The sequence below is a fragment of the Hyla sarda genome, chromosome 1 (assembly GCF_029499605.1).
Source record: "Hyla sarda isolate aHylSar1 chromosome 1, aHylSar1.hap1, whole genome shotgun sequence".
Taxonomy (NCBI): domain Eukaryota; kingdom Metazoa; phylum Chordata; class Amphibia; order Anura; family Hylidae; genus Hyla; species Hyla sarda.
In genome coordinates this window covers 35,152,201-35,173,863 of record NC_079189.1, presented here as the reverse complement: position 1 = coordinate 35,173,863, position 21,663 = coordinate 35,152,201, and the positions used below count along the sequence as shown (strand labels likewise).

The 21,663-nt window shown below is 39.7% G+C and overlaps 1 protein-coding gene and 1 long non-coding RNA gene across 2 annotated transcripts in view; one reads left to right on the top strand and one right to left on the bottom strand.

Moving 5' to 3' along the window:
• CTNNA2 (catenin alpha 2) overlaps nt 1–21,663 on the bottom strand; it is a 2,092,931-nt gene that overhangs the window by 470,813 nt on the left and 1,600,455 nt on the right. The gene's annotated exons all lie outside the window — the stretch shown is intronic.
• Nucleotides 15,030–21,612, top strand: LOC130333977 (uncharacterized). The gene is made up of 3 exons (XR_008876030.1): nt 15,030–15,105; nt 18,910–19,051; nt 21,420–21,612. It is a non-coding gene; the product is annotated as an uncharacterized LOC130333977 (long non-coding RNA).

Sequence of the window (21,663 nt, the reverse complement as noted above, 5' to 3'; positions counted from 1 at the left end):
GGAAACCCTCCATTCTTTCCCGGTGTCCTCATCCCAGGGGAGGCAGTTGCCGGTCAAAGAAAAGGGGAGACCTAAGGGGGGGGGTACTGTTACGCCTAGCGCTCCGGGTCCCCGCTCCTCCCCGGAGCGCTCACGGCGTCTTTCTCCCTGCAGCGCCCCGGTCAGTCCCGCTGACCGGGAGCGCTGCACTGTTTTGGCCGTTGGGGATGCGATTCGCACAGCGGGACGCACCCGCTCGCGAATCGCATCCCAGGTCACTTACCCGTCCCGGTCCCCTGCTGTCATGTGCTGGCGCGCGCGGCTCCGCTCTCTAGGGCGCGCGCGCGCCAGCTCTCTGAGACTTAAAGGGCCAGTGCACCAATGATTGGTGCCTGGCCCAATTAGCTTAATTGGCTCCCACCTGCTCCCTGCCTTTATCTAGTCTCCTCCCTTGCACTCCCTTGCCGGATCTTGTTGCCTTGTGCCAGTGAAAGCGTTTAGTGTGTCCAAAGCCTGTGTACCTGAACTTCTGCTACCCATCCTGACTACGAACCTTGCCGCCTGCCCCCGACCTTCTGCTACGTCTGACCTTGCTTCTGCCTACTCCCTTGTACCGCGCCCATCTTCAGCAGCCAGAGAGGTGAGCCGTTGCTAGTGGATACGACCTGGTCACTACCGCCGCAGCAAGACCATCCCGCTTTGCGGCGGGCTCTGGTGAAAACCAGTAGTGGCTTAGAACCGGTCCACTAGCACGGTCCACGCCAATCCCTCTCTGGCACAGAGGATCCACTACCTGGAAGCCGAATCGTGACAGAAAGCATCCAGCAATAACATTGATAGATGCTATCACTTTACATTACAGTGTTAAAGACAGCCAAGATGCTTTTACAGTGGTCATTGAAGGGTTTATCCTAAGAATACAACGTATCATCTACAATAGTGATATGGCACGTGTGCTTTAGGTGGCACTTATGGGCTACTTTTTCGAAACACAAGCCCAGGGCTGCCACTGCCACTAAGGTCCGTAGCTCCACTCCCCATCTGTAACATGGTGTTCTATGGAGGAGCATGTAACATACATGTCACTCTGCTTTCTCCACTGCGACTGCCCACCTAACTCGAGAGTTTAAAGCTATGGTTGGAGAAAAGTGATGTGCATGTCACATGTTCCTTTATAGGACCCCATGTTAAACATGGTGGAGTGGAGCGGAACTATATTTAACAGAGAACGGGGCAATAAATAGGCCCAAAGATTAGTAAGTGCCATCAGTACTACCTGCTTTTCTGTAGGTACTGCCTAAAGGGGGGCAAACTACCTATAGGGGATCTACGTACTGGGGGGGGGGAAATACCTAAAGGATGAGGGCAAACTACCTATGGGGGTCCTACATACAGGGGACCAACTACCTACAGGGGGGGGAACTTCCTACAAGGGGATGGGGGATACAACATACAGGGGGCAAACTATCAAAAGGGGGGTACTACCTACAGGGGGGGAAACTATCTACTAAGGCCCCTATATGTGGGGGCAAACTACATAAAGCAGGGGGCATTATACACAACTGGCAGCATATTACTGGCTACAGAGGGTCATTATGTTCAGCAGTGGGCCTATAACTGGCTACAGAGGGTCATTTTGTACCGGGGGCATATTACCATTGGCTACAGAGGGGTCATTATGTACTGGGGGATGTTAATGGTTTCATCCATTTTGGCCCCTCCTCTTTGGTCACTGCTTTTTTGTTGCTCTGCTATGGCATTTTAAGATAAATACATTGATCTAGTTTTCAGGTTTGGGCACTCAGGCTCATATCATTTAGCCATCACTTATCTACAATATCCACAAGATAGATCATAATTGTTAGATTGGTTGGGAGCCAACCTCTTGGACCAATACCAACCAAAACAATAAGCTTCCTTGTGCCCCTGCATTAATGAAACAAGGGTGGAACTCTCCAAATGTCTGCAGACACAATGGACAGCTCTTCCTTTAATCTTGTCATCAATCTCCAAGTCTGTCCTGACCCTCTACCTGCAATAGAAAAACATTGATTTCTTCCAAAACAGTGCCCCACATTTCTCAAGTTGTGTGTGGTATTACAGCTTTGCTCCATTAACTTCTGCAGAATTGAGCTGTAATACCACACAAAAACTGAAGATAAAAGTGGCGCGGTCTGTGAATCGGTGCCTGAGATCGGAGGAAGCTATGACCTTAGCCACTTAACCCTTTGAGTACCAGAGATTGATCAAGAGTCTCCCTTATTCAGTCGAGTCACCAGGCTTCCTGGCCATATGTTCGGGGGAGTGGGGAACTCCTTTTTAGTTAGCCCTGAGAAGCCAGAAAGGACCCCAGGACTGTCAGATTAATAAACCTGCCTTTAGGGAATGACAAGGTGTCAGTTACCAAAGTGAGACAGAGAATTATGTATCACCAAACAAAAGTATTAAATAACAATAAAAAACTGAATGGATTGAATAGCATGCAATTCTGGTCAGGAATTCCATAGTGTGAACCTGGTCTTATTGTTACTCAGTTGTATTATATTGCAGACCTTAATACTATATTTTATATGCAATGCTGCAGCTATACTGTATAGATAAGGTGGTGAGACCACAACCCTTTAGCTGTTGCAAAACCACAACTCCCATCATGCCTGGACAGCCAATGGCACACTGGTTGGGACACAATGCTTTACAGCCTTTTTGCCCTCTCAGGCTGATCTGAGTGAAATGTTGTCATGTTTATAGTAAAGATAAATAATATTATTCAAAAATAAATAAATGATAAACTAATTGAATAAATAAATGACAAACTAATTATATAAATAAAAAAATCAATAAATGACTAACTAATTGAAATAAATAATTAAATAAATAAATGTAAAACCATAATCCCTTAATGTAATTTTTTTTTTTAATGGAGTAAAAAGTATGATTAAAAATAATAAACATCTGTATTTTTTTCAAACACATGATCATTTAGTATAAGATGAATTTTATAGATCTAGAACAAATATTATATAATAATGTAATCATATTAGAAATTACGAAAGAAAATGGGGCTCATGAAATGTGGAGAGGTAAAGATGAAGAGTAATAAGTGAATCACTGGGGACCCAGACAAAGCTTAAAAGAGAAAAAGGATTAATGATCGAGATTACAAATTACCAATATGTAATTACAATCAAATATAGAAATGACTTGTAATAACCAAGGGACCCTGTTAGTTTTTTGCATTGGTCGCTGCAGCTTCAAATCATACCTGTGATAACATTAATAAATATAATAATTTACACAATGCAAGATTCACACTATTCTATAGTTGTGTTTAAAATAAATAAATAAAAGATTTGACATCAAAATAATATAAATTCTCTAGAAGAGACATTGTATATGTTATTATTTATTCCAAAACATATTTTAAACATATATTGCCTCTACTGGTCAGTGAGGGTATTGCATCTTTATACATTTTAGACTAGACTGGCTTTTCCGTGACCCAATACTTTTCCTGTGACTTGAGAAAAGCAGATAAGTAAAAATATCTATATACACAGAATATACAATTACTTTTACCTACAGTATAATGTGATGAACGAGCAGACAGTAGAACATCATATCTCTTGAGAAATATGCCATTACCATTTACATAAACATTTATTATAACCGTCCAAATATAGAGCATCTCTAATATCTTGGGATATAACACAGAGTGAGAAACATATATGAAATATTAAAGGGGTATTCCAGGAAAAAACTTTTTTTTATATATCAACTGGCTCCAGAAATGTTAACAGATTTGTAAATTACTTCTAATAATAAAAATCTTAATCCTTTCAGTACTTATGAGCTTCTGAAGTTAAGGTTGTTCTTTTCTGTTTAAATCCTCTCTGATGACACCTGTCTTGGGAAACGCCCAGTTTAGAAGCAAATCCCCATAGCAAACCTCTTGTAAACTGGGCGTTTTCCGAGACAGGTGTCATCAGAGAAGATTTAGACAGAAAAGAACAACCTTAACTTCAGAAGCTCATACGTACTGAAAGGATTAATATTTTTTTTATAGAAGTAATTTACAAATCTGTTTAACAAATCTGTTTAACACTGGAATGATGCAATCAAATTTTCACCTATTTTGCTCTAAGTTCCGTGTGCTGCTGGTATCTGGTATTTGTATTAAGCTGTGACCAATTGACCAAGGCTCCTGACCAGCGTGCACCTTCTATGTATCTACCTCTTGTGTTGTTCTGCTCTCCTGGGAATGTTATCTAACTATCTTTTCATCTATCATTCTATCTATCTGTCTGTCTATCTCATATCTATCTATCTCATATCTATGTATCTATCTGTCTATCTATCTCCTATCTATCTATTTATCTTTTCATCTATTATTCTATCTATCTCATATCTATGTATCTATCTATCTATCTGTATAATATCCTCCTGTGTATTATATATCATCTCATTTCACAAATGTCCCATCCATAAAGCCTAAGACAGTAATAATGTCTTCCTTGATATCCCACGTGGTATAATAAACCCCCACACACTTTTCAGTTCCAGACAGGAAGTATGTAGACAAGTGGGGATTAGGTACGCCACCCCCATTAGGTAAGTAGGTTGCCCCCATTAAGTAGGTATGAAGCTTCCCTCATGTAGGTAGACATGCATAGTTATTATAAAGTCGGAACTTAAGTTTGACAGTGACATCATCCGACCCCCTACTGTGACATTACCAGCCCTCCTACTGTGATATCACCATCCCCCTTCTGTGACATTACAAGCCTTCCTACTGTGACATCACCATCCCCCCTACTGGGATATCACCAGCCCCCTACTGTGACATTACCAGCCCCCCTACTGTCACATTACCAGCCCCCCTACTGTGATCACCAGCCCTCCTATTGTGTCACTCACCAGACCCCCTCCTGTGACATTACCAGCCTCCCTACTTTGACATCACTAGCCCCCCTACTATGACATAAGCAGCCCCTCTACTTTGACATCACAAGCCCCTCTACTGTGACATAAGCAGCCCCTCTACTGTGACACCACTAGTCCCCTTACTGTGACATAACCAGCCCCCCTACTGTGACATAATCAGCCCCTATACTGTGACACCACTAGTCCCCTTACTGTGACATAATCAGCCCCCCTACTGTGACATAACCAGCCCCCCTACTGTGACATAACCAGCCCCTCTATTGTGACACCACTAGTCCCCTTACTGTGACATAACCAGCCACCCTACTGTGACATAACCAGCCCCCCTACTTTGACATCACCGCCCCTCTACTGTGACATAACCAGCCCCTCTACTGTGACATCACCAGTGCCCTGATGACTCGGCCCCTCACCCTGTTTTATGTCTTCTATTGTTGCCTTTTCCTCATGAAACAATGTACTATTGTATTCCTAGGGTTTCCATTAATGAGGGTCTCATGAATCATGAAGGTTTCCTTTAATGGAGATTATAGGCTGTATGTGAGATGTGTCTTCTATTCAGCGAATGTCTTAGATCTTTTTCTTTCTTTTTATGATAAGACAAGGTAATAGGTGCAATGTGAGAAATGCTTCAATAAATGTAACATTTCAAAGAGCATAATAGTTACATTCATTCATTCATGACCATCATGTGTGTTGCGCTCTACCTAAGTCATAAGATATTTTTAGAGGACCTTCCATTTCCCAATGAACAAAACCATTACTGAAATATGGAAAGATTAAATATGATATATCTTCAATAAAAGAGGCTAAGACAACCTTGTCCCCACATCCAATATGTTATTTGAACATCATAGAGGGGATTCTCTGCTCGGAACCCTACGCTGGGAACTAAAAATCTCTAGTGGCTTCTGCATGTAACTGCATTACAGAAATGTCCATTAACCACTTCCATACCTACAGTGGGGCAAAAAAGTATTTAGTCAGCAACCAATTGTGCAAGTTCTCCCACTTTACAAGATGAGAGAGGCCTGCAATTTTCATCATAGGTACACCTCAACTATGAGAGAGATAATGAGAAAAAAATCCATAAAATCACATTGTCTGATTTTTTAAGAATTATTTTGCAAATTATCGTGGAAAATAAATATTTGGTGACCTACAAACAAGCAAGATTTCTGGCTCTAACAGACCTGTAACTTCTTTAAGAGTCTCCTCGAGGTCTCCACTCATTATCTGTATTAATGGCACCTGTTTGAACTTGTTATCAGTATAAAATACACCTGTCCACAACCTCAAACAGTCACACTCCAAAATCCAATATGGCCAAGACCAAAGAGCAGTCGAAGGACCAAAGAAACAAAATTGTAGACCTGCACCAGAATGGGAAGACTAAATCTGCAATAGGCACGCAGCTTGGTGGGAAGAAATCAACTGTGGGAGCAATTATTAGAAAATGGAAAACATACAAGGCCACTGATAATCTCCCTCGATCTGGGGCTCCACGCAAGATCTCACCCTGTGGGTGAACCACACGGGGGGACCTAGTGAATGACCTGCAGAGAGCTGGGACCAAAGTAACAAAGGCTACCATCAGTAACACACTAGGCCGCCAGGGACTCAAATCATGCAGTACCAGACCTGTCCCCCTGCTTAAGCCAGTACATGTCCGGGCTCGTCTGAAGTTTGCTAGAAAGCATTCGGATGATCCAGATGAGGATTGGGAGAATGTCATATGGTCAGATGAAACCAAAGTAGAACTTTTTGGTAAAAACTCAACTTGTGATGTTTGGAGGAAAAAGAATGCTGTGTTGCATCCAAAGAACACCATAGCTACTGTGAAGCATGGGGCTGTTTTTCTGCCAAGGGACCAGGATGACTGATCTGTGTAAAGGAAAGAATGAATGGGGCCATGTATCATGAGATTTTGAGTGAAAACCTCCTTCCATCAGCAAGGGCATTGAAGATGAAATGTGGCTGGGTCTTTCAGCATGACGATGATCCCAAACACATTGCCCAGGCAACAAATGAGTGATTTCGTAAGAAGCATTTCAAGGACCTGGAGTGGCCTAGCCAGCCTCCAGATCTCAACCCCATAGAAAACCTTTGAAGGGAGTTGAAAGTCTGTGTTGCCCAGCGACAGCCCCAAAACATCACTGCTCTAGAGGAGATCTACATGGAGGAATCTGCCAAAATACCAGCAACAGTGTGTGAAAACCTTGTGAAAACTTACAGAAAACATTTGACCTCTGTCATTGCCAACAAAGGGTACATTACAAAGTATTGAGATTAACTTTTGTTATTGACCAAATACTTATTTTCCACCATAATTTGCTAATATTTTTTTTCTCATTATGTCTCTCATAGTTGAGGTATACCTATGAAGAAAATTACAGGCTTCTATTATCTGTTTAAGTGGGAGAAAATGCACAATTAGTGGATGACTAAATGCTTTTTTGCCCCACTGTATTAATTTTTTCTTAATAAAACAAAGTGCCACTAAATGACTTTGTAAACTTGTGTCCACGAACATCCTAACACTGCAAACTGCCTGTTTATTAAAGAGGGCCAAAGGATAGGGGATAAGATGTCTGATCGTGGGGGTCCCGCCACTGGGGACCCCCACAATCTCCAGGGTGGCACCCTAGTCATCTCTGCATGGAGCGAACTCCGATCCATGCTGGATGACTGGTGACTACAGCTGCCACAAGCCCTTCATTCATGTCTATGGGAGGGGAATGACCGCTACATAATAGCCGTCATGCCCCCTCCCATAGACATGAATGAAGGGGGGGGGTGTCGGTAGGTCACAAACATGGAAGTGCCAAGCTTCCGTGTTCCAGACGCTGCTGCTGTCGGCCCAGAGATTGCGAGGGTTCTCAGGGACACCATTCAGATAGAGGATAAGATGTATTTCAGTGGAGTACCCCTTTAAAAGTCAAAAAGGAGGTCCATAAGTGTTTAATTTGTAATGCTACTTCTAGTCTTGTGCACAACCAAAATTTTACTATTTTTACAAAAACAAATTTCTGATTAATACTGAATAATACAGCAATTTAAAAATTTCCTCCAATAATAACGGGAAAACCATAGGCGCCGAAACAGCACAGAGACAAGACAGGTTTATTTCCCAGAATGTAACTGGTTTTGAGGCAATCAGCTGCTCTCTTAAGCAGCTTCCTGAGGAAGTAGCTGGTTGCCGTGAAACACGTTGCATTCTGGTTTATTAATCTGTTGTTGTATTTGAACTGTGTGTTGATGCTCTAGGCGCCTGTGTTTTTTTTTTTTTTTTTGAAAGATGCATGGGCAGCAAGGAGACGTTTTTTTACAAGCATTTCCCAATGTTATGCTTGGTCTGCACAACCACCCATGGTAAGCGCTGATTCATATTAATGGATAAGAGATAAGATGTCTGATTGCGGGGGGCTTGCTGCTGGGACCCCCTGTGATCTTCGTGCCGCACCCACATTCTACGCTGCTTCTCCAGTCTTGGAAACCTCTGTGTTTTCAGGACTGGAGATGTGATGTCAAGCCACGCCCCCTCATGACATCATGCCATGCCCCCTTCATTCATGTCCATGGGAGGAGGCATGATGGCTTCCATGCCCCATCCCATAGACATGAATGGAGGGGGGGTTCCGAGACTGGAGAAGCAGCCCCGCATAGAATGCAGATGCTGCATGGAGATCGCGGAGGTCCCAACGGTGCCCCCCCCCCCATGATCAGACAACTCATGCCCTATCCTTTGGATAGGGGATAAGATGTCTATGGGCAGAATACTCCTTTAACCCCTTAAGGACCGGGGTTTTTTCCATTTTTGCATTTTCGTTTTTTGCTCCTTGCCTTTAAAAAATCATAATTCTTTCAATTTTGCACCTAAAAATCCATATTATGGCTTATTTTTTGCGTCACCAAATCTACTTTGTAATGACGTCAGTCATTTTGCCCAAAAATCTACAGTGAAACAGAAAAAAAATCATTGTGAGACAAAATTGAAAAAAAAGACGGTGTTCTGTAATTTTGGGGGCTTCCATTTCTACACAGTACATATTTTGGAAAAAATGACACCTTATCTTTATTCTGTAGGTCCATATGATTAAAATGATACCCTACTTATATAGGTTTGATTTTGTCGTACTTCTGGAAAAAATTATAACTTCATGCAGGAAAATTAATATCTTTAAAATTGTCATTTCTGACCCCTATAACGTTTTAATTTTTCCGCGTATGGGGCTCATTTTTTGCGCCGTGATCTGAAGTTTTTAACGGTACCATTTTTGCATTGATAGAACTTACTGATAGCTTTTTATTCATTTTTTCATGACATAAAATGTGACCAAAAATGCACTATTTTGGACTTTGGAATTTTTTTGCGTGCACGCCATTGACCGTGCGGTTTAATTAACAATATATTTTTATAATTCAGACATTTCCGCACGCAGAAATATCATATATGTTTATTTTTATTTTTATTTACACTGTGTTTTTTTATGGGAAAAGGGGGGTATTTCAAACTTTTAATAGGGAAGGGGTTAAATGATCTTTATTCACTTTTTTTTCACTTTTTTTTGCAGTGTTATAGCTCCCATAGAGACCTATAACACTGCACACACTGATCTTTATCATTGATCACTGGTTTCTCATAAGAAACCAGTGATCGATGATTCTGCCGCTTGACTGCTCATGCCTGGATCTCAGGCACTGAGCAGTCATTCGGCGATCGGACAGCGAGGAGGCAGGTAGGGACCCTCCTGCTTTTCTGTAAGCTGTTCGGGATGCCGCAGTTTCACCGCGGCTATCCTGAACAGCCCACTGAGCTAACCGGCACACTTTCACTTTCACTTTAGACACGGCGTTCAACTGCGATCAATGCCACGCGCTATTAGCCACGGGAATGGCAACACGTTATAGATTGGGAGCGGACACATGACGTTCCAGTACGTCATGTGTCCTTAAGGGGTTAAAAAGTTTTTATTTTATTTTTTTTTAATTATGCTTTTTAAGACAAATGGTCCAAAGGAAGTCCTTGACATTACATTTTACTATTCTAATACAGTAATTAAAGACCTAAAACTGAAGTGAACATGAATTGAAAGACATTTTACTTTAAATTCAATGCTATTCAAGGACTCAAAGAATAGACCTTTTTGGGCCTTTTTTGAGATGCCTTTTTTTGATCATTTTACTTCTCTTAAAATGTGGCAGAATACAGTGAGCTGTCTGTGAACTCAGCTATATGCTTGGAAATTAGTAAGTATATGATTTTTGACCTATTAAGATTAGATAAAAGGCGAAAAATGTGCTGGAAATACTGAAATAGTTAAAAAAAAGTTGTTAATGTCACAATGGGACATCTTCAACTTTATTGTTCGAGACAGATCCCTCGAATCTCTCATTTTACACATTGTTGCTTTTAAGCCTCAACTTAAAACAGCAACGATCACATATGGAAGTAGACATGAATAGAACATGAGGCTGCTCGGTGGGGTGTGCACCTTGTGTATGTCTCAGCCTATAATACATGCACATACATATATACATAAATTGTGTCATGCAGGTCCTGCTCTTTTTGAATTTCACCCATGATAGCATGGTAACGCTATTTTGTAGGCAGTGTACACTGTTATATTTTAAAGTAATGTGATAATAATATGGTATATTTTTATATATGCCAGAACTGTTAGCTCAATATATATATATAGAAGGAAGGCTGGAGCAGCAGTCTCACAGTAGGAGGTAAATCTGTGGGTGCAAGCAGTCCCAGGGACCGCGGTCCTGGGTCCAAATATTTGTAGAAGGAAGGATGACTGCAGCACACCGGAGTATCCAAAAATACAAAAGAAGGGCTTTATTCCAGCTAAAAATAAGACAACGTTTCTGTGGTCTCACACCACCTTTCCCAAGCCCCGGACTTGAGAAAGGTGGTGTGAGACCACAGAAACGTCTTATTTTTAGCTGGAATAAAGCCCTTCTTTTGTATTTTTGGATACTCCGGTGTGCTGCAGTCTTCCTTCTGTGTATATATATATATATATATATATATATATACAGTACATATATATATATATATATATATATATATATATATATATATATATATATAGATTAGTTAGGAGTAGCCGTATTAGTCCAGTGATGCAAAAAGCAAAATCATCGGTAGTTGCAGTATCTTGTAATACCTTTTTTATTGGACTAACAAGATTTTGTGGAGACAAGCTTTCGGGATTCCCCCCTTTATCAAGTCATGAGCATTTCTGAGCTCACAAGGAGAAAACACAGGTTCAATCTCACAAAATATGCAGGGGTTAAAACAGCATTAGTGGAGAATGGACATTAAGTTGGGCCATAAGTTGTATAGCAATAGGACGATAGATACAGATAATGATGAGGAGGGGGGGGGGGGGCTGGAGAGCAGAGGTGAGAATAGTGGTTACGCTGGACAGACAATTTTACTATAGAGCCATAGACTGAAGATAAGACTAGACAGGGGAGGGGGAGCAGGGGTGTGATGGTGTTAGAGCAGGGAGAGGGTAGAGAGTTTAGCAAAGGTTATAGGAAATTTTGATAATGGGATAAGAAGCTTAAATCCACATTAAGTCCTCTGTTCTTGGAGTCATAAAGAACTATCATTTGTATCATCTGTATCTATCGTTCTATTGCTATACAATTTATGGCCCAACTTAATGTCCATTCTCCACTAATGTTGTTTTAACCCCTGCATATTTTGTGAGATAGAACCTGTGTTATCTCCTTGTGAGCTCAGAAATGCTTATGACTTGATAAAGGGAGGAATCCCGAAAGCTTGTCTCTACAAAATCTTGTTAGTCCAATAAAAAAGGTATTACAAGATACTGCAACTACCGATGATTTTGCTTTTTATATATATATATATATATATATATATATATATATATATATATATATACAGTATATAAATATAAATATATATAAATTAATATATATATATATATATATATATATATATATATACAGTATATAAATATATATATATATATATATATATATATATATATATATATATATATATTATCTAGTAGGGTTGGGTACTTCCACCTAGAGACACTAAAACACCTAAAGACATTTGACTCATTTGAATTAATACATTTTTATTGTTCAATTGTTTCCTGAATGAATGAAAAAAGAAACAACTTTCTAAAGAGTTTTCATTAAAAATGTCTAACCATTTTGCTTCTGCAGAGTGTGTGTCAGCACTTAGTTAAACTGACTTCTTGAGTGTGTGAAAAATTTGTCCAAGGGTTGTGAGTGTGTTTTGAAAGGACTATGGGGGAGATTTATCAAAACCTGTCCAGAAGAAAAGTTGCTGAGTTGCCCATAGCAACCAATCAGATCGCTTCTTTCATTTTTAACAAGGCCTCTGCAAAAGGAAAGAAGCGATCTGATTGGTTGCTGTGGGCAACTGGGCAACTTTTCCTCTGCACAGGTTTTGATAAATGTCCCTGCTTACTTCCATTAAAGAGCAGTAGAGATGTCACTTGTTGGTACAAATAAAAAGCCCTTCTTTTAAAGAACAGATCTTGGCTGTCTTTTTGCTGTGACCAGACTTTGTATTTGGATAAAAGTAAGGCATCATTCACACCACATTTTTGCAATACAGTTCCCGTATCAGGTTTTTGATGAAAAACAAATTCCCTAAAAGCGTACAAAACTGTATCCAAATGTGTGTACAAATTTTAAACCGTATATGGTTAAAAAATGTATACAGTTTGAAAAATGATGTCCGGTTGAATCCGTTTTTTAAGAAAAAAAATATATGTTTTTAACTTTTCACTCCATTATGAATAAAGTTTCACTTGTTTGATTGAAATTCCAAGAAAAAAACTGTGCAAAGTCAAAAAAAACTTATGGTGCAAACCAGATGTAACTGTATGCACATACGGTTCTCTACGGTTCCCATTGATTCCCATGTAAAAAAAAACGTATACGGTTTCAATACGTTTTTTTACCGGTACCAAAAACTGTTGTAGGCTATGGTTTTGGGTACGGGAAAAAGACGGACAAAACTGTACAAGACGCAAAACGGATGAATCGTTTGGCATACGGTTTTCAAAGGAGACTCAGTGCAAACGGTTTTCAATATGGTTCCATACGGTTTTCAAATTGAAAACGTATACGGGAACTGTATTGCCAAAATGTGGCGTGAATGCACCCTAACTAGTTAGAAAAAATTGACATTTTTTCCTAATAATTAGTTACATTAAATGAAATTAAAATTGAAATTTCAGATAAAATTTTTTCAGCTAATCACAATGAGTTATGTAATGTTTCAAAGAGAAATATTCTAAGACTGAAGAGGAGTATTTTCACATAGAATCTCATACAGTCCAGTGCATAGTTTTCCAATCTACTGCTTCAAAACTAGATTTGTTGTAATAGGAGAATCTTAGGGCAATTACCCGGAACTGGAAAGTCGTCTCAGTCTTTTTTCTGCTATATTAAGTCTTCAGTGGACCTTCTGAGACTCCCATAGAATTACTGCATAGAAATTTAGTAGCTGCGATACTTACTTATTAAGAATTCCATATGTGTTTCAACTCATAGACGGTCCTGGTGTCGTAAATCATAGACTCGGAACGTTTACATGTTAATGAATTATAAATGTAGCGGCTCATTACACCCGGGAAGGTTCTACAGGTACACTGAGTGAATTATAAGCCAGGGTGGTGGTGGGGGTGAAGTTTGTTTTATTCAAATTCTCATTTTATTCCACGTCAATGAAAATAAAGACAAAAAGCATATAATACATAACAAGTGCATACATGATACATGGAACATAGAAGGCTCCTAAAAACATATTTACAAAAATGTAATTTTCTTAAACAGGTAAGGCCCGGTTCACCTCACCATTAGTGTCTCTTTGGCACAGATACAATTTTTGAATCTGAAATCGGCTGAAAGTTTATGTATAGGTAAACTTCACTATTTTATTAATTGAACTGGAGTGCTGTTGGACCCTTTGTTCTGCTACATATCATTTACAGCCGGTGACCGGTACTGGTAATCTCCATCTAAATTGGATTGTGCTACTTCTCCTTGGTTTTTTGATAGAAAGATGATAGATAGATATGAGATAGATGGATATGAGATAGATAGATAGATAGATAGATAGATAGATATGAACTAGAAAGATAGATAGATATGAACTAGAAAGATAGATAGATATGAGATAGATAGACAGAGCGATAGATAGATAGATAGATAGATAGATATGAGATAGATAGACAGATAGATAGATATGGAAGATAATACCACAGCACTCCAGTTAAGGTGATAAAATAGGTGAAGTTTATTTCATCCAACAAGATGCAAATTTTTGCTTGCCCGATACGGCCATTTTCAAGCATCCAAACACAGACATGTGCCACATTTAAATAGGGTAACATATCAAAGATAATTGGTCAGGTAATTAATTTACATAAAAATATCAATAAAGTGCATATTTGTATAAATAAGATAACAACTTAGTGCATAAAACATCAAATATTATATTGTTATTTCATAACAACTATATCTCGCATATGTGTACAGTATATACAATTGCAATGTGCATAATACATATAAGTGCACTCAGATGAGTGAAGTTATGTGATAATCAATTAATCTCAGTCGGAGCGGAGAAATTGTACACTCACCAATCACAAGGAACCAACTCGCTCGGTACTGTAACTGAGACTTGATACTTCTTAATATTGAGTTTTTAAGAAAGGACGTCACCATTATCAAGAACAAAGTGGGTGCATTAAATGATTCTCTTAAAACTGCACTTTCACCAGAGGACCATAATAAGTTTATTACTAAACAAAGAACCTTCCTGGCTAAATTTAGAACGGAGCAGAAGACAATGAAAATACATAAATGGCATTGTGACACCATTGATTATGAGAACAACAAGGTTTATCATTGGAGTGGACACTCTTTTATTCAGAAATCCAAAGCTAAAGAACCCAAAATTGATGTATCTCATCCTCAACCTGTTTCTACCTCTCATTCTGAACCTTTTTTAAGATTGACACTCAACCAACACAACGAAAGACACGGCAAGGAGGCCGCAGATACCACAGGTGCAACAAGACCTCGGGCCCCTAATGCAGTCAAGAACAGACTACCAAAGTCCAATCACAAGAAGTAACACTACCATCAGCCTTGGTAAATATATAATCTTTTCCTCTATCTATTGAACAAACTGAACTTTTATCTAAAGGACTGAGTTTTTGTCCATCTACTCATATTAATTGGTTTTACAATAAAATAGAACTAGCACAATTATTCAGAAAGATCAAACTCAAGATCTATTGTCTTTAACTAGTCACCTTTCTATATTTTTAAATCAAGTGATACGCCCCTATTCTATGCAGGCCAAGTTTTATCTTTCTGACACATCAGATTTTTTGAAAAAAAATTGGACATGTAGTGGTCCCTCAAGGTACACTGGTGGCCTCACTTGATGTCACCAGTCTATATACGTCAATCCCTCATGATCATGGCATTAGAGCTGTAAAGAATGCTATTGTTCAGGATAGCGAAATTTGATTTTATCATCTCTGCATTACAGTTGGTGTTAACTAATAACTATTTCTCTTTTAATGATAAGTTTTTTCTACAAGTGTTCGGTACAGCCATGGGGACAAATGTTGCCCCCACATGCCAATATTTTCATGGCCTCCCTGGAGGAGGAGCTAGTCACTTCAACCATGTGCTGGGGTGGTGGCGATGCATAGACGATATCCTCCTCAATTGGACAGGAAGTGCCATGGAGCTGTTGGCCTTTGTCCAATTTCTAAATGAGATGGACATCAACATTAAGTTTATACTGACATACTCAGAGACTTCAGATCAGTTTTTGGATACTTTGGTTGTTGTTGAGGGCAACCATCTTAGGACTGAACTATATACCAAACCCACGGACAGTAATTTAGTTCTCCACTTCCAGAGTTGTCATCCCCGACCTATGATTAGGTAATTTCCCTGTTGTCAGATGATGCGCGCTAAAAGGATCATCAGTCATTTACTGCTTGAAAACGGCTTGGTGAGCAAGCCGAAACGTTGCATCACATTATGTGAATAAAGACACTCATTTTTTCACTGGGTTGGAGTTGCCACTGTGTATTCGTTTTGTATCGCTGGAGGTCTGAAGCCAGGACCAAATTGCAGTGGGCACCCGTGCATTACCAAAGGAGTGCTGCTCTTTTTTTCTAGAATTTAGATAGATAGATATGAGATAAATAGATAGATAGATAGATAGACATAGACCAATACAGAGCAGCACATCCAATGTAGAAAAATCCAAGGGTGCAAGCCAATGAATCTCGGTGTTCCGATCCAAGTTAGAATAAAATAGATAGATAGATAGATAGACAGATATTGGAAATATCCGCAGCACACTAAGTAGTAAAATTCAAACAAGTTTTATTCTATCACAGTGGGGGTGTCCAGAACAACGTGAAAAAGACCAGGGAGCTGGTTGAAACGTTGTTCTGGACACCCCCACTGTGATGGAATAAAACTTGTTTGAATTTTACTACTTAGTGTGCTGCGGATATTTCCAATTTCTGCTTACATATGGATCCCTGACCCGGGTCTGGACTCTGCGTGCACCGATTTTTGTTTTTCTTGGGTGCTGCTCTCCTTCTACTATATAGATAGACAGATAGATATGAGATAGATGGATAGATAGATAGATAGATATGAGATAGATAGATACAAGAGATGTAGAGCAGCACTCCCAAGTGAGCAAAATAGAAGATTGGTGCAAGAAGTCTCAGGGATCCCGGTCCTGGATCCAATGGCTGTATACAATGAAGGCGACTGCAGCACACCAATTCAAAGTGCAAAAAAGTGATTTATTCCAGAAAATACAGGCGACATTTCTGTGTCCTCACACCACCATTTTCAAGCAACATTTGAGTGATTCAGAGAGCTTTAAATAGTTACACAAACATACAAGCTCATTAATAATAGTTAACAATAAAAATGCAATAAGTGTAAAATAAAATCAATATGTGAACATCAGTGAATTGTATAAGATGCCAACAGGCAATATAAACATATACCTGAAATTATGTGTGCCAATAAAGTGATAATAGTGCATTATAAAATATTTATCCTAGATTAAAAACCATGAAAATCAGGTGGTATGAATGATTAATTGCATAAACAATAAGAGCAGAGCTTACCCGACAGAGGATCTGTATACATCGCCATAATGGCGGCGTGCAGCAGTGTCCACACTGCCTCCCGTTTCTGGGATTGTGTTTTGACCTATCACAGACACAGTATGAAGTATCCCAGACCCACATGGGTCGCGTGTAAATACACGCATGCGCACATCGCTCAATGCGCCATTAGCTGCTATATAGGAAAAAAGCAGTCACTTGTGTTTAGCAGGTGAGCGGTAGCTCACAGGAATTGGCTCGGTAAAGCTTTACCTATATTATATATTTATTAATTATTTATTTTTCATTTTCTTTTATTTTTTCTTATGCACATTTATTGGCCTTTGGGATATTTTGATTCTGAGCAACTGAGAGCCATTCGCCATTCCTGTGAGCTACAGCTCACCTGCTAAACACAAGTGACTGCCCTTTTCCTATATGGCAGCTGATGGCGCATTGAGCGATGTGCGCATGCGTGTATTTACACGCGACCCATGTGGGTCTGGGATACTTCATACTGTGTCTGTGATAGGTCCAAACACAATCCCGGAAACGGGAGGCAGTGTGGACGCCACTGCACGCCGCCATTATGGCGATGTATACAGATCCTCTGTCGGGTAAGCTCTGCCCTTATTGTTTATGCAATTAATCATTCATACCACCTGATTTTCATGGTTTTTAATCTAGGATAAATATTTTTTAATGCACTATTATCACTTTATTGGCATACATAATTTCAGGTATATGTTTATATTGCCTGTTGGCATCTTATACTATTCACTGATGTTCACATTTTGATTTTATTTTACACTTATTGCATTTTTATTGTTAACTATTATTGATGAGATTGTATTTTTGTGTAACTATTTAAAGCTCTCTGAATCACTCAAATGTTGCTTGAAAATGGTTGTGTGAGGCCACAGAAATGTTGCCTGTATTTTCTGGAATAAATCACTTTTTTGCACTTTGAATTGGTGTGCTGCAGTCGCCTTCATTGTAAATACAGCCATTGGATCCAGGACCGGGATCCCTGAGACTTCTTGCACCCATCTTCTATTTTTCTCACTTGGGAGTGCTGCTCTACATCTCTTGTATGAAACTTGGTCATCAGAGTCTGCACCCATTGAATATGGATTCCTCTACTGCTACCGGTACCTCTGCTCCAGTTAATACATTTTCTTATTCCCCTGGGGATATCAGCAGAATTTTCTGTGACATTAATGATGATAATGCTGCCTTTTTACAAGTGCCTTCTATTATAGACCTGTCAAGACAATATGAATATGAATCCAAATGCCTTTTATCATTGAAATTGCATTTAGCCACTTAAAGCCAATACTACCAGTCTCAGATGATACCTAGAGGCCTCAGGTCTCAGCCACGAGATAATGCCTATGGCTCTAATATGGACTACAGATCCAAGTTTGAACTGATATCAAATAAATATGCTTTTGATTTGATTCTTTTAAACATGGAATTTATACAGAAGGATATCACTGCTACCTCTGTTCGCCTTGCTACAGCAGAACAGTCCTTATCCTCATTCAATAAGGAAAACTTTGAAAAACTTGTGGATAAAAAATCTCAGTTCCTGGACAAACTAAAAGGAGAATTGGAACATACTAAACGCCATAAATGCCACAGGGACACCTCAGATTATGCCACTGGGAAAATGTATACTCTTTCCATTCCAGACGCCAACGTAAACCAAAAGAGACCTCACCATCTTCTTTATCAAGGAAGACTACACGTAATGAGATTGATAACATGGACAATGTTAATAATGCTTCTTTTTTAGGACCACGCCAACAAGGAAATGTCGACCAACCCGTCGGGGAGGTCGCTGACATCAACGCTCCTGTACAGACTCGAGCCCAGAAATTCAACAAGACATCTCAGCGGAAGACACATCCCAGACAGAAATAGCTAAACCAATCACGGTAAATATTTCTTCCACTTCTCTTACTAAACATCAAATGGACTTACTAGCTAAGGGCCTTAGTTTTTGCCCACAATCTAACACTGACTGGTTTCAGCTTGAACTGGATTTTAACCAATTCATCCGCCGTCTTAAATTGAAAGTATGGTTCCATGAACATTCTTACACTAGCCAGGATTTTGTACCTACTACTGTATGTGAAACTACCAATGACGGTTTTTGCTTCTCAAACTTTGATTTACAATCATCTAGTAATTTCAATTCCACATTTAATTGTAGTTGCATTGATACTTTCTGCAGTCTGGTTAGACAAGATATTGCACACATACGGGATTATCCACAAACCCAAACCTTCCACATTCTTACTAGGCATCAAGTAGAGGCCCTCAATTCCCTGATCCATGACCACAATTTGGTGATGAAACCCGCGGAGCCATCGTGGTCATGGATCGGGGAAAATACATTATGGAGGCTAAATGCCAACTTGGAGATACATCTACATATTTTAAATTGAGTAGGGATCCTGTACATGCTATAAGGTTGAGAAACAAAACCATCCTTGATAAAGGGTTAAGTGACAGTCTGATTGACAAACAATTGTATGATTTTCTTTTTGTGACACATCTTATCACCCCTTTACTTTATTTGCTAGCAAAGATTCACAAGTCACTGGTGGACCCCCCTGGCCGACCTATCGTGTCGGGCCGGGGGTCCATTACCAGTGGCTTGTCGATCTTTGTGGAGCAAATCTTGAGACCATATGCGGTGAAAGCAAGATCGTATTTACGGGATACCACAGATTTTCTGTTGAAAATTGCTGACATTGTGTTGACACCTGGGGCCATCATTGCCACGCTGGACATCGTCAGCCTGTACACCTCCATCCCTCATGATGGGGGTGTGCAGGCTGTGAGGTCCAGCGTGGCACCTCATTTTATAATTTCTCTCCTAGAACTGGTCCTTAAGAATAATTATTTCATGTTTAATGATTAGTTTTACCTCCAGACCTCCGGTACCGCCATGGGCACAAACGTGGTGCCCACGTACGCCAATGTGTTCATGGCGGTGCTGGAGGAGCCTGGAGTTTATGTGTCCCACCACTCCAGCAATTTGCTGGGGTGGTGGAGGCACATTGATGATGTGTTTTTAGTTTGGGGTGGGGACATGGAGCAATTACATGTCTTCCACACCTACTTGAACACTTTATATCCTCACATTCAATTTACCTTACATGCATCTAGATCTCAAGTTTCATTTTTAGACACATTGGTGAAGATAGAAAATAAGCGTCTGGTAACGGAACTTTTTTGTGAAAGAAACAGACTGTAATTCGATTCTACACTTTTCCAGCTGCCCCCCGCGGCCGATGGTGCGATCCTTGCCGGCGAGTCAGATGCTGCGTTCAAGACGCATCATCGACGCAGATGACAGACTTGAACCTACACTTGACAAGATGATTACTAATTTTAAACAACGTGGGTAGCCTTTAAAATTACTACAGGAAAATAAAGCTTGTACTATCACTCTAAATAGAGATGATACCTTACCGCAAAAAAAAAAGCTAAAAAATCACAATGCCGTATCCCTTTTGTGTCCACCTTCAGTGGCCACTCGAAAAACATTGCGTCAGTGTTAAATAAACACTGGAACATCTTACAAAAGAGTTTTCCAAACATTTCAGAATTTCAGGTTTGCCCGTTATTGTCATACAGACTGGGCACTAACCTCAGGGATAGACTAGTAAAATCTGATGTCTCCCTTAAAACAAATCCCCAAAAATTTCTTAGTGTTGCAGCCAAGGGTTCATTCCCTTGCCGACAATGCGTGAATTGCAAGTACATGTCTAAGGGATCCACATTTGTCGATCTGAGCACAGGCAAAAATTATCAATTAAAACATTATCTTACTTGCACCTCAGATTTTGTGGTGTACGTCCTGGTCTTTCCATGTGGTCTCCTCTATATAGGGGAGACCACATGTGATTTTAAGACCAGGATGAACCAACATCGCTATAGTATAAGGAAGAATCGGTTAGATCTTCCTGTGGCAAAACATTTTTCCGAGGCCAATCATAAGGAACAAGACCTTAAATTCATTTTAATTGACCATATTCCCCCACTCAAACGTGGGGGGGGGGGGGGGGGGGGGGGGGGACCGGATCAGCCTCTTGAATAAGAGAGAACTTAAATGGATTCATGAACTTCAATCTTTAAACCCCCATGGTTTAAATGTGTAATTTATTGTAACGTCACAAATTTATCATGCATAATGCCTGAGAAACTGTTGGTATACCCCCCGTGAGTAATAAGATTTTGTAGTGATTCTATTTATGTTATATTTATTTCTAATTCTTTTCTTTTTTCTTACAGAATATGAAAAAGACTAGTGGCAGCAAATACCGAACAGAGGCTATTCTGTTGAAGATTTTGCGTCCGTTTTATGCATATGTATATTTAATATTACATTTTTTCTTTCCCCCTTCCAAAATTTTTTTTTTCTCTTCTTTTTGCTCCCTCTCCTTTGGCTTGCTGTTTTGACCTTGCACAGATTTAAATGTCTACTACTTTCCCTATGGCCATAATAAAATATTATGCATTTACTACTATTACTTGG